General features: G+C 33.6%; 1 pseudogene across 1 annotated transcript; it reads right to left on the reverse strand.

Moving 5' to 3' along the window:
- Window positions 1-10,080: 10,080 nt before the first annotated feature.
- LOC143559667 (putative BOI-related E3 ubiquitin-protein ligase 3 pseudogene) lies at window positions 10,081-11,333 on the reverse strand (annotated as a pseudogene). The gene is made up of 3 exons (XR_013139981.1): window positions 11,052-11,333; window positions 10,274-10,631; window positions 10,081-10,242 (listed from the first exon to the last, which is right to left on the reverse strand). The product of XR_013139981.1 is annotated as a putative BOI-related E3 ubiquitin-protein ligase 3 pseudogene (transcript).
- Window positions 11,334-13,039: the final 1,706 nt, after the last annotated feature.

Consider the following 13,039-nt stretch of genomic DNA (forward strand, 5'->3'; position numbering starts at 1 on the left):
GGTGAGCTGTCACCCTGTGATTGGTTCATGGGCTGCTTTGGTCAGATCTTGTCTATTTTGTCCATACCTTGGCAGGTATAGTACAAAAGATCTTCCAGAAGCATACGGACTGGCTCATTTGGGCGGGAGTATTCCCGCCTTGCTCATTCCTTCAGGTGACACTGAATTATTGAGAGTTAGTGCCTTGTGCGTGTAGCCTTGCTATTAGTGCGGGTAGCCTTCCCTGATGGCTTGTATCCGAAGCTGCGGGGACAGGCGGGATACTTCACCATTGGGAGGCTTTCCCTGCGGGAACAGCTGGCGTACTGCGCGTAAGGTCTTCATCTCTGAGCATGGTGGGTCCTGCGGAATCAGTTGGTCCTTGAGCAGATGTCCCTCTTCAAGGTGAGTCTTGCGGGTCCAACTGGGCTCTGCTGGGACCTACCTCTTCAATGATGTTTTATTTGAATCAGGTCGTATATTGCTATCAAAAGATGTCATTCGGGTTGAAGAATATTAGAGCTACTTACCATCACTAGTGGATAACATTTTTCAAGAAACAGATAGGCCACTACATACCTGAATGCATACACCAGTGTTTTAGTCATCAAATTCAAAGATGACTCTTGAGAGACTGATTTGTGGCATCGTTGAAATTTGTGAGAGAATAGAAAGTGTTAACATCAAGGTGAACCTCAATAGTTCCCGATAAATAATTTTTGTAACGCGTACGAATAATACAACTACTGTCAAGGAACCACGCGTTATAGTTTTGGTTGGTCCAAGTGACCATCAAAAGATAAATCATAAATGGTCCTCCTCACTTTGTTGAGTATAATAATAAGCCCTTAATTAGTGTCTTTGTGCCGACATTCACTTAGCATAATGACCAAAAATATGACATTTACATTTGATATTGGACTTGCCTAAACATTCTCTACCTTTGTCCACAGCCTCTCATTTGTTGATATCGAATAGAATATGTTCTCTCCTGATCACTATATTTGCTTTATCAAAAACCACAAGTGTGGTAGTAGCCACTACTCCTAGGCACTATGCCTTTGATAATTTTGAATTTGAGTACTTTGTCATTTCCTTTTCATAGATGTAATTTGTAGTCACGAGTCACGACATTAATATAGCCCAGGGTCGGTGACTTTACGGTCAGGTGACAGAGACAAAGTAACACAAAAATTATGAGTTCAAACTCTATAAAGCAAAATAAATTTGTCTTTCAAAATAAAAATGTCCGGAGTCAGAAATTCAAGCTCCGGATCGATAATCAAACACGCATAAACAAATAACTCTTGTTTATTAATTAGAAAATCTCACTCAAAAAACTGATTACAAACCTCAAACTCTAACTCGGTTTGACTCTTGATGAACCCTAACTCGGTTACACCAACTTCACCTATCTAATGTTTAACCATAACTCGGTTTATATAGACTAACCTAACTTGCAAGCCAAGACATTACCAAATATAATAAAACCTAATTGTAACCCCCTAAACCCATTACATAATAATGAATCCCACGGATCCAATATGTTCAGCTCGGTCCCCTACACGTGACGGGCCTATTAAGTTGGAAATTACTTCCAACAGATATCACTATAGAAAATTAAGGATAATCTACATCTACATGATATAATATACAAAGAAAACAAAGTGAGATAAAATGATGAATGGACCCAGTTTCAAAGCTGTTTTGTTTCTTACGATTTGATCCGATGGAAAAGCCATAGATCATGCGTGGGTCACGTGTAAACCCAATGAAACGTTGTATTGTTTGTTCATAGTTTGACACTATGACAGGCACCAATCTGATGGGTGATGGACTATAATGGCACCACTACCATCCAACAACCACATCATCATGCACCATGATCATTGATGAACATATCTTATAATAATATTAATATATATCATATCATGTCATGTATTATGCACAAGGAGTATAAAGACAAAGGGCCCATGTTAACCAAAATGTCAAGCGTTTTCAATTAAACGAATAAATTCTTGAATAATGTGACCTCTTTGATCCCCACCATCCACCACCATTTACGGTTGTCAATCGTTTACCAATATTCACTTTCACTTTCACTTTTAGCCTAATCAATATATATACGTGTACAATGCATGTATATTCGCCAACCTTTTGGCCTATTTGATTAAGACTAAATTGTTCTTGGTGGTTGTGTTCATTTTGATACTCATTAGACAACTTTAGTTATTCTCATTTAAAGATTGGGTAGAACTTAGTTTTAGTGAAGATGGATTTGTTGATAAATTAAAATAGAATACTTAAAAGTAAGAAAAAAATTTATGTTTAAGTGGTTAGTGAATAAGAGCTTTAGAAATTTCTAGCTCTCTGAGTGCATGTATACTAAATAACAGCTACAAAATATGAGTTGATCAGTGTACAAATCTTTGTACATTTATGATAGTGGATCGATAATTCAAAATTGTGGCTCGTTTATAGACCCGACGGGAATGTGAAAGAAGATTAAAAAAATTAATCAATGTCTCAGTGACCGCTTTATCGAATCATGACTTGTTCTTGAAGATACAAGTGAACTTGGTGATCTTCAAGTTCACATCATATCATTTTGGATAGAACTTAATTGATGGTAACGATGGTTGGTGAAAATGTTTATCTTTTTTCCAAGTTTATATCCTTTATTTTGCCACTTATCTTGATTTTTAGCCAATACAATACAATAGTTTAATTTGGCTAAAAGATTATGTTGGGTAGCCTTAACAGTTATTAATGAATTACCTCTTAGTAATACATAGTCTTTTAATGGTTAAAAGATATCATTAAGTCTGAATAATTAAGAGGTAATTATTAATAGGTAGCCTCTTAACCATTTAAACTTAAGATTACCTCTTAATCATTAGGGGAGGCGGGCTGGTGCGTGAGGGGCTCCCATCACGCGTGATGGCCTCACGCACGCCGCCGTCGGTCCCCCATCAAGCGTGATGTGGAGGAGTGTGTGTGATGGCTATCACGCAAGTGAGAGGGTGGAAATCGAGGAAAATGGAACGTTGGAGGGGAGGAGTCGTTGGAGGGGAGGGTGATGGAGCTCCGGTCGGTGATTTTTTCACTTAAAGGGTAAAATGGAACGTTTTCCCGGTGATTTTTTCTTGCCGGAGCTCCGATCCGGTGAGGGTTTGGCACGTGAGGAGGATGGAGATGGTGACGGTGGACGGCGTTGCACCGGTGATGAACGAATCTGGTGGTTGGTGGTGGTGTCGTCGGGTACGGATCTGGTGGTTGGTTGGTGTTTGGCCGGAAAAAGGTCCGGCAATATGGGGTGAAGGTGGATTTGGGGTTTTTAGGGTGTTTAGGAAGTGGGTTTTGGTTGGATTTGAGTGAAACCCAGTATTGATGAAGTTGTTCTTCAGGATGAGTGAGTTATTTTGGCCGAAAAAAGGTCCAGTGAAGGCGGCCGAAAAATTGAAAATCCATCACACCACACCACCAACTCTACTAAAAATCCATCATATGTGATGGATTTGAGGTTGGTGATGTGACACACCACCATTGGATGTGGTGTGTGAGGAAAATGGAACCACCCCTCCCTCCCTTAAGAGAATATTAACCATTAAAAGATAGGTTGTTAATGACTGATAACATATTACCAACAACCTATTTTTTTCTATTAAAAAAATCTTCTAAATATACGCATCATCTTTTGTTCATTGCAAAAAAGAAGAGCTAATTATATACATTAATGTGCAAGAGCATGACTGATTTTTTTTATTAAAGGATCTTAAAGGGTTAAGTTTAATTATTATTATATAGTAAAGAGAAAAACATTATATTCTGAATATAATATTGGACAAACACAGATACAGAGAAAAAAGGTAAAATAATAATATTAGTCGGCTCTTGGAAAAAGTGGTAGCGAATAAGTTAAGGTTTGACATCTGCAAATGCAACCACCCATGAATATGAATAAAGAAAGAAAAAGGGGTGGGACCTGGTGTTACTGTACGTGTTTGTCTGGTTGACCCCACTTCCAGCGTTTCAAACAAGCCAACTCCGTACACAAACTCCTTTGGGTCCCACTACCTTACCCCGCTTTTAAGGTTACCCTTTACCCAACACCTCCACTTTTATTTCACTTTTTTTTACATTATTTTTAGTTTTTTATTTTGTCAAACAAATATCATGTATAAACGAGAAATGATTATTTTTTTAACGGTTAATAAACAGAGAAATTATTAGGTACTTCGTATGAGGTGATCCAATGGCAAAAAGTTATCTACACCTGGTCAAACCCGGCTGTACGGAGCCCTGAAGCGCATGTAAGTTATCTTTAGTTACAGGGAAAACTCACTATCTCGAAGGCCTGATAATGATAAAACTCGAATACTCTCATATTCGACAATTATAGATTTGATTGTACAATATGAAACATACGTAACATTTTTAACCATTCACAACAAATCTATTATTGCCCTTGTAATCCTATATTATACAACTGAATAATAATATATCAACCAAAACATCATATTTAAGAAGAAAAAAGTTCACTTTCTAAAACATCGTAATAAACCTATAGATTCATGATACTGCATTATTTTTTTATATTGATTTTTTGGTTGGTTCTATGGTACAGTACATGGTGCCGTTAGAAACTCATATTAGGTTTAAACTATTCGTCCATTATGCTCATACCCTGTATTTAGCTAGTGATGTACTACATGTGTATCAAAATAATGTCATTTAATTAAACTTAACTTATATTTTTGATATTACCTTTCTTCAACGATTGGTGTCGAAAATCATACCCAATATTAAGTTATAGGTTTAATAAAGTGTTAAAATCGATTTTATAGTTTAACCTGATTTTACACACTCCTACTAGACATGCGTGAGGTATGCGTGATATATATTTCACAATTAATCTATTTTGGTGTATTTGTTGTATTACTTCGTTGTGAATATTTTACAACATAAAATATTTTTAGAAGGATAACGTTTGAGCTCTCATGACTTGGTGATTACGACCCAACATTAGACTTAGGATACCGCACTGAGTTACCGACACACTAAGAATTTGTGGTCATAAGCTAGCGACTTTCAAACTAGTAAGGAGTCGTCGAGAAAAAGGCTTTGTCCTTGGCTTGAAGTTAACTTAGACATTGTTGAACAAGTATCGAACATGGATGTCTTGCAAGCCTACTGGAAACTATACCTTCTCTAAGAATTGCTAATATATCATATAAACTATTGAAATCTTCGATGTGTATTCACATGTAAGACTAAATAATAAGTGCTTGCTAGCTATCCTGAAAAAGTAGTCGTTCAATATATAAATAATTTTGAGTTGAGAATAATGAGAACCACGTAAATTTATATATGTCCCATTATATATAGCCAACATGACATACAAATTCTAAATTTTCTATTTATATATTTTAAAATCATTGATATATATGCATACATAATTTTAGATGATACACAACAATTTATAATATGTGAAATTGTTACATGCAGAAATCCAAAGATGCATCAAGGGATTAAACATGCACACAAAGATTGTAGACTTGCAAAATGTTTTCATGTATTTGATAGTTATGGCCTTATGGGCTATAATAACAACGTTCTTATAAAGAGCATTATGTCGATACGTGAAGATGTTAGGGTATCTCTTGACGGAAAAACAAAACCTGGTCAACAAAAACAAAATAATAATAACTTGTTAGTTCTCTATCTAAAGGCATGCCTTTGCTTCAAAATAATAATTTGCACCTAATGGGGTACCCTCCCACAGATTGAGGTTATTTTATTGTTAACACATTTTTTATATATTATTTACTCGTTTGATTATCAGTCTTAAAAAATATTTAATTTAATCAAATCAAACAAACTAGATAAGTGTGATTAGGTGTAACCTATATATTCATTAGAAAGTGACAAAAGACTAGAACCAAAACAAATAAAATGCCAAAATTTGTAGGATTACAATGTTAACTCAAATAATAGAACTCGATCACATCATCAATAGAGAAATCCAAAAGGAAATAGTTTTCAAACACCAATCAAGGCCTTTAGGACCAAAACATCAAAACCAATACTAAGAACAGCTCATTAAAAAAAACCAAAAGACAACACAACATCATGCAATTACTTAGAGAACCTGGAAGACTAGAACAATTAACTAAACATAAAAACAAAACACTAATTTAACATTGCCATGCCCACTTCAAACTATGCTATAGGGGATTTCCTGTACCTATATTATTCAACATGAGTAAAACAATAAAAGTGCCATCACCACTTTGGTGGGATGGTAAAGGCTTTGGCCTTTTGGTGAGAGGTCCAGGGTTCGATTCCTGGCATTGGCGGTATAATGTAAATAGTAGGAGGAAAGCTTGTATGTTCAAAAAAAAAAAAAAAAAAAAAAAAAAAAAAAAGTATAGGCATACACACCTCCATACACCTATATATTGTTAAATATGGAAGTGATTTAAGTTAAGAATCATGTAACCATGTAATGTCTCTCTTTCATTTTGCTACTATTTGTTTTTGGTTTGGACCGAACGAACATAGAACCGTGGTTGGTCAGACTCAGAACCCCATGAAGAGTTTCTTCAAAGAAATAAAAATAGAGAACACTCTTTATGTATTATGTTTGTGATTTATTATACATAAAATCATAAAGGTGTTTTAAGTGACCAACTATAGTAACTAAATCATAACAAAAAAATATATAAAAAATGATATGCTAAGAAAATCTAATATGACCCTCAAGTTTAGATGTTTGTAACATGTAGCTTGGAGTGAAAAATATCAAAACGCATGGAAAATAACTCTTTGGTGAAGAGCTCAACAATTTGATAAGCAGTCGGAACATACTGAACTCTCAGACATTTCTTACGTTGACAAAACACTGAATTAATCCTAAAATATGTAGCATCAATGTTGTCACACCCATTTGTTGATGGACTAGAAAGAGGGATACGTGCTCATGTAAAAGATGTAATTCATTGAATCTTTAGTAATGGTGTGAGCAAGAGCACGACAGTTGTACCAAAACTAGCAACTAATGTTGTTTTAAGCCTTAAGTGATGAGGGTTGTGTAAAATAAAACACAAAATATCTTGAATAGATCAACAATCATGTGAACAACAACAGAACAACTAGCCCACTCAGCATTTATATAAGCATGCATAGTAAAACCAAAAGATCAGAGACTCGTCCACATGCCTGATAGCACCCTTAAATGTCAAAACCTAAAAACAATACAAGAACATCTCATCAAAACAAAACAAAACAAAACACAATACAATACGTCATTTTGCATTTACTTAGATAATCTAAAACAATCAATTAAACATAAAAACAAGACAAGACAACACAAATACAAGTATATAACGTAACCATATATATCATCCACTTCAAACTACGCTATGAGGTGTCATGTAATACCTATGTTGAAGACATTAAGAATTACACACTCTAAATAGTGTCGGATTCATGAAATTATCCCACATGAATCGGACCAATAATACGATATAAATAGTTATGTGCTCTTTAATAAAAATTAATTTTGTACCGGGCACACCTATATCTAAAGAAACTACATTATTTTGAAATATATAATTTTAGTACTTTTGCTCTTCAAGCTCACAAAATAAGATTTAAAAAAATAATAACTAGAAAATCAATTTAAATGTAGAGAGATAAAAGGAAAGACTAAATACAAGCAAACTTTAATATGTATTTAATACTAGTTTGAGTCCTGTGTATTACACGGGGAATTGCTAAAAATTTTAAAATTTGAACACTAATCAAAATACGACAACACAATTATCATATATTGTTAATGAAATTACAATTTATATTAAAATTAGAGGAATCACTAAATAAACATTACGTAAATATTTACTAATAAGAAAAATTTTCCTTGTAACTACGTTTGCGGTTGTGTTGGTCAATATACCTAGTTTATCAATAATCAAAATTTTTAGTCAATGACTACTGTAAATCTTGACAAAGCGACGTATAGATGTTCGTGTGAAAACACGGGTTCTGTCAAGTACAAGCCAACCATAAATAATAAAACAAGATTATGTATTAAATCTTAATCTTAAATATATATAAGCGAAACCTACTTAAATTTTCTCAAGCCATCAGATTGTTTTATTTGTAAATGAATGTTTCTCATGCATTCAAACCGAATTCACGGGTATGGGTATCACCAAACCTAGATAGCCTTTTAAACAGATTATAACATCTCATTATATTAAAAATTAATCACATTAAATATTTGATATGAAAAATCCTCTAAAATAGAGATATATTAAAAATTAGTATCCGTTTTTTAAGATATTATTTATAATTAAGAAACAATTTTATAGTAAAAAAACGGGTCATGGGTCTCACCAAACCCATATAACTTTTAACCGGGTTATAATATCTCATTTATTTGTAAACTATTTCATCATAAAATCCTAAGTATATTAATAACTTCCTTACAATAAATAGTATTAAAATCCAAAAAAATATATTAATATTAGAAATGAATAATATAAAACAACCCCATATTACAGAAAATAAAAGTTAGTTATATATATGATAGCTAAGAAAAGAATTTCATAATTCTAGCTTTCCAAAATAAACCAAAAGAATAAATTTAAATGGTTAGTATATAGATAAACAAATTTATGAGTATGTAGTCAATGTATATAATGAAAATTTTAAAGGAAGAAAGTATTTTAATTGTCTTTTATTTTATATTCCTGAAAATACTAAAAAATAATAATAAAGCCAATCTTCCGACCACTTCTATACATTTGGCATGTTCTTTTTTTATAGCAAAATTGTTTCATTTTATTACGATAAAATATAAAAAGGAAAAAAAAAGAAATAAATAAATAAACATTAACACATTTGCTTTATACATACATAAAAATTTGCTTTATACATACATAAAAATAAAGCTATTTTGGGTTAGGTAATGACCCACATGGGATCCAAACAACAAAATGAATTTAAAAAAGTAAGGATGGTTGAGAGGGTGATAAGTGACACTTAGTGATATTATTTGATTAGAGTAGTAGATAACATGGAAACGTAACAACAAATGCAAAACTGATGCTACCTTCTTTTAATATAATTTGGCAAGCGAGCTGACTGAAAAAAGACGTGCAACGGATCAAACTACTCACTAATTGCGGTTATTAATGCTAGACTTTTTCTTGTAATTGAAACTAACTAATAAATACTTGTATCAAGATGGGTGGGAATAATATTAGGTTCATGATACCAAAATTAATTTTTAATTAAGTCCAAATTAAATTTATATAACAGACTCTAATTGTATGTGATAAATCCATTATCATATTTTTTGTTTATAACGGCGAACACAAAACACATAAAATTCGTCTATGGCTCACTTTGTGAGACTCAACTATCACTAATTTAGTAAGGATAAACATCAAGCGTCATAATAGGGTAAAAAGTTAGATAAAATCAAGAGTAAATGTGAAATAGAGATTTTTAAAAATAATATGTGACGTGAAGAGAGAATATGATTAACAAATAAAATTAACATGTTATATTGTGAATTGGAACTATATTGGGCTTCTAAGGTTTCCAGGAGTTAATCCGGTCTCCAAAACTGCACAATGAGCAAAAACACGTATTATGCTCTTTCACCGATTCTTTGGTTCATTAAAACTATGTGTCATGATTGTCAGCTCATAACTAGATGCACTACATTCTTAAATATTTATATGAGACGGTAAGAACATCTTTTTTTTAACTGCTTTAGTGCAACTGATTGTCGATTAACTTTGAAAGGCTTACCACACTTATACAATCCACCTTACTTGAGTTCCAGACCTAGAACAATGGTGTTATCCCTTGACGATTTATGTCGCATGCATAGTTCGAAACTCAACTATCTTTTGTTAACTGAGAGTCAAACATTATCAATAGTAGTAAAATCACCTAGGTAGGTTTCGCAAATTACTATTTAGGTAAGAAAGTTAAAACGACCCTAACTTACTAACACAATAAAGATACTAAAACACGTTAAAACAATAAAAACAAAACTGGACAGAAAAAGATAATAGTGTTGTATCAAAATGCGTTCATATTAACATGCACAACTGGCATTTTTTGTGGATTTACAGATAGGACAGACATTGATTGAGGATTCACACATAGTACAGACACACAGATGTCTGCAAGGCAACAACAATACACACAACTCACCTTTCCCACAATTTCTGCACCACCCCCCTCCTGCCACTATTGTCCCCACCATTTCTACCGTACGCCAGCTCTCCATCATTACCTCCATTCGCTAACATACGCCGTTGTTCAACGTTGTTATTAGTATTACTCCCGCAACAAGATTCCACGTCATCAACAGTCTGTGCTAGAATCTGTTGGAGGTTATGTCGGAGAACGGTTACGGTTGCTTCGTTTGATTGAGCTTGTTGTTGCCAGATTTGGTTGTCTAATGTGAGTGACTTTACCTTTTCTGATAATGCGTAGTTTAATCTTCGGATGTTGGTTATTTCGTCGTCTTTTGATCGCAGTCGCTTTATTCCTTCCTCTGCGACTGCGATCAGTCGCGGCGAGTTTGTTCGTTGAATTAATTCAATGTCTGATCTCATCTTCTCCATCTGTATACAAACAATTTGAATCTAATAAGAACATCATATATATCAACGTTCTTGTAAATTTGTAATCCTATACGAAAACATGAAAAAACGAATACCCCCGTACCAAAAAATACCCATATCAAAAATTAGTAAAACCACATATACAATTTTTTTCGGTACAAGTACCATTGAAAATAAGAAAACTAAATGGCACCGATACGTACCGAAAACAAGAAAAAACATACACAGACTAATAATAAGTAAAAACCACATAAACATATTTTTATTAAGTTTGGTAGTAGTAGTGTTAAAAACACCAAAACCTGAATGGCACGGATGCCAAAAGCACAAGAAAACAAATATCGGTAACTGTTTGATACGGTACCATATTCAGTAAAAAAATGCCCATCCATGAATAAACTAGAGATTCATTATCCATACATGTTGAGAAATGAACCGATCGATTTCAAGTTGCTGTTGATAGATCTGCATGGAGATATCATGATCAAGAAACGTGAACATTCCATTCCGGTTATTGATTTCATCTGTATAAACCAACTGATTATTATTATTATTGGGAAACGATAAAACCGACGGATCATCGAACGAGCACGAATCTCGAGATCTTTTCCTCGAATCCGGGAGGCCAGGGAGACGGTTTTGGGATGACGAAACGAACGGGTTCGTTTCGTATACATTAAAGCTGTTCCCATGATCGATCATCTCTATAGATAATAAACAAAAGAGACCAAAACAACAAATGAATTGAGACAGGTGAAATGAGGTTTATAGAGGGTTTGAATAATATTAATATTATTAGTAACATTAGGTGGAAATTGAATATGTTGTGGGGTTATGAGTATTAATGAGAATGGGTGTCTCGTGTGACTAGACAGACTGGTACAAAATAACAAACAGAAAGTTGGTCAAGCCCGTAATTAAAGCGAAACTTGAGGGTGAAGGGTTTTTTTATTTAATTTAATTTAATTTAATTAAATACACGCATTTATACGGAGGGAAATACGGTGGAGTCATGGGTATGAGGAAATGCCACGTGGATAGTACATGACACGTGTATTGGAGAGTGGTGTGTGGGTGGGACCCATGGGAAAAAGACAAAACAGGCAGTTGGGGACAAAAACTAGTAACAAATCCAGAGGGTTTGGTTACCTCAACACGTGTTTTCTTTTTCTATTTTTGGCTTGGTTGGTTAAGAATTAAATAATGTTTTAAATTACTCCAAACTAACTCCAAATTCGGCTACAAAATAGTTTTCTTGTAATTAGGAAATGTTAATCACACTTATTTTTAACCAATCTATTTAACTCAACATTTATATTATATAAAAATATGCATAACTCAATAAACCTGATAAAAAACCATCTGGGCTGGCTCAGATGGCCAGGGAAATGAGAGGAAGACTTGGAGATCTCAAGTTACAGGTTCAATCCTCGATCTCGACCCGGTTTTACTGGCTCTCTATTGTGGTGCCATTTGGCCGGCGTGGGAGACAGGTTTATCCGGTAGGTGGTTGGCGTTCACCAATAACTCAGGAGTGTCCAAACGTGACCCGGTTAAGACAACATAGTATTGGCCTCGTGAGGTTTGAAAGTCACTGTACTAAAAAAAATAATAAAAAAATAATTTTTTATTCAAGACTCAAATTTTTATCACCTTCGACTAAAATCTTTTTAACGTGGAGTTGAGACTCTAATTCATGATCATGTGTATTTAGGGTGATTTAAATAACTCACATCTTGCTTAAAATAGCTCGATCGAAATCAACTAGGTTGTAATAGAATAGGTCTATTTCTAAACAATTCTAGTTCAAGCTTGATCCTAGCTCAACTCGATATGGCCCATAAACATCGCTACCGTGTGCGTGTATATATATTATGATAAGTTAATATTTTTATTTTTGTAATCATATTCTTTAGATTTGTTTAATATTTATACTTTTATGTTCCTTTGATCATGTAATAGTTTTCAATCTTTAATGATTACTCACTTTCATTTTTTTAATGATGCAACTTATTACTTAGATTACCTTTTTATTTGTTTATTTATTTAAATGTGATCTAATTTGATGATGTTCACATCACTTACTAAAGGTGACATAACTATACATGGGACATGTAACTTAATAGTCACCAACATGTAGTGTTTTTCTTTATATATTTATTCATTTGATAAATATGAGGAACAGATTGATGATCAAAGATATATCTAAGAGTATCTGGGTACTCTTCTCGGCTTCATTTGGTTGTCCCAGTCCCGGCTACAAGAATAAAAAAAAAATTGGGCCACAGACGAAAAAAATTTTGGGCCTAAAGTAAGTAAGAGTATTTTGTTGGGTTTAAACAATTTAATTTTTAAATTGGCTTTCTTGGTTATGATTTGTGTTGTTTAAAAAAAAACTAAAGCATAAA

This window comes from Bidens hawaiensis, unplaced genomic scaffold (genome assembly GCF_021521415.1).
Source record: "Bidens hawaiensis isolate Kalapana, Puna unplaced genomic scaffold, B.hawaiensis_p1.1 tig00020018_1, whole genome shotgun sequence".
NCBI classification, from domain to species: domain Eukaryota; kingdom Viridiplantae; phylum Streptophyta; class Magnoliopsida; order Asterales; family Asteraceae; genus Bidens; species Bidens hawaiensis.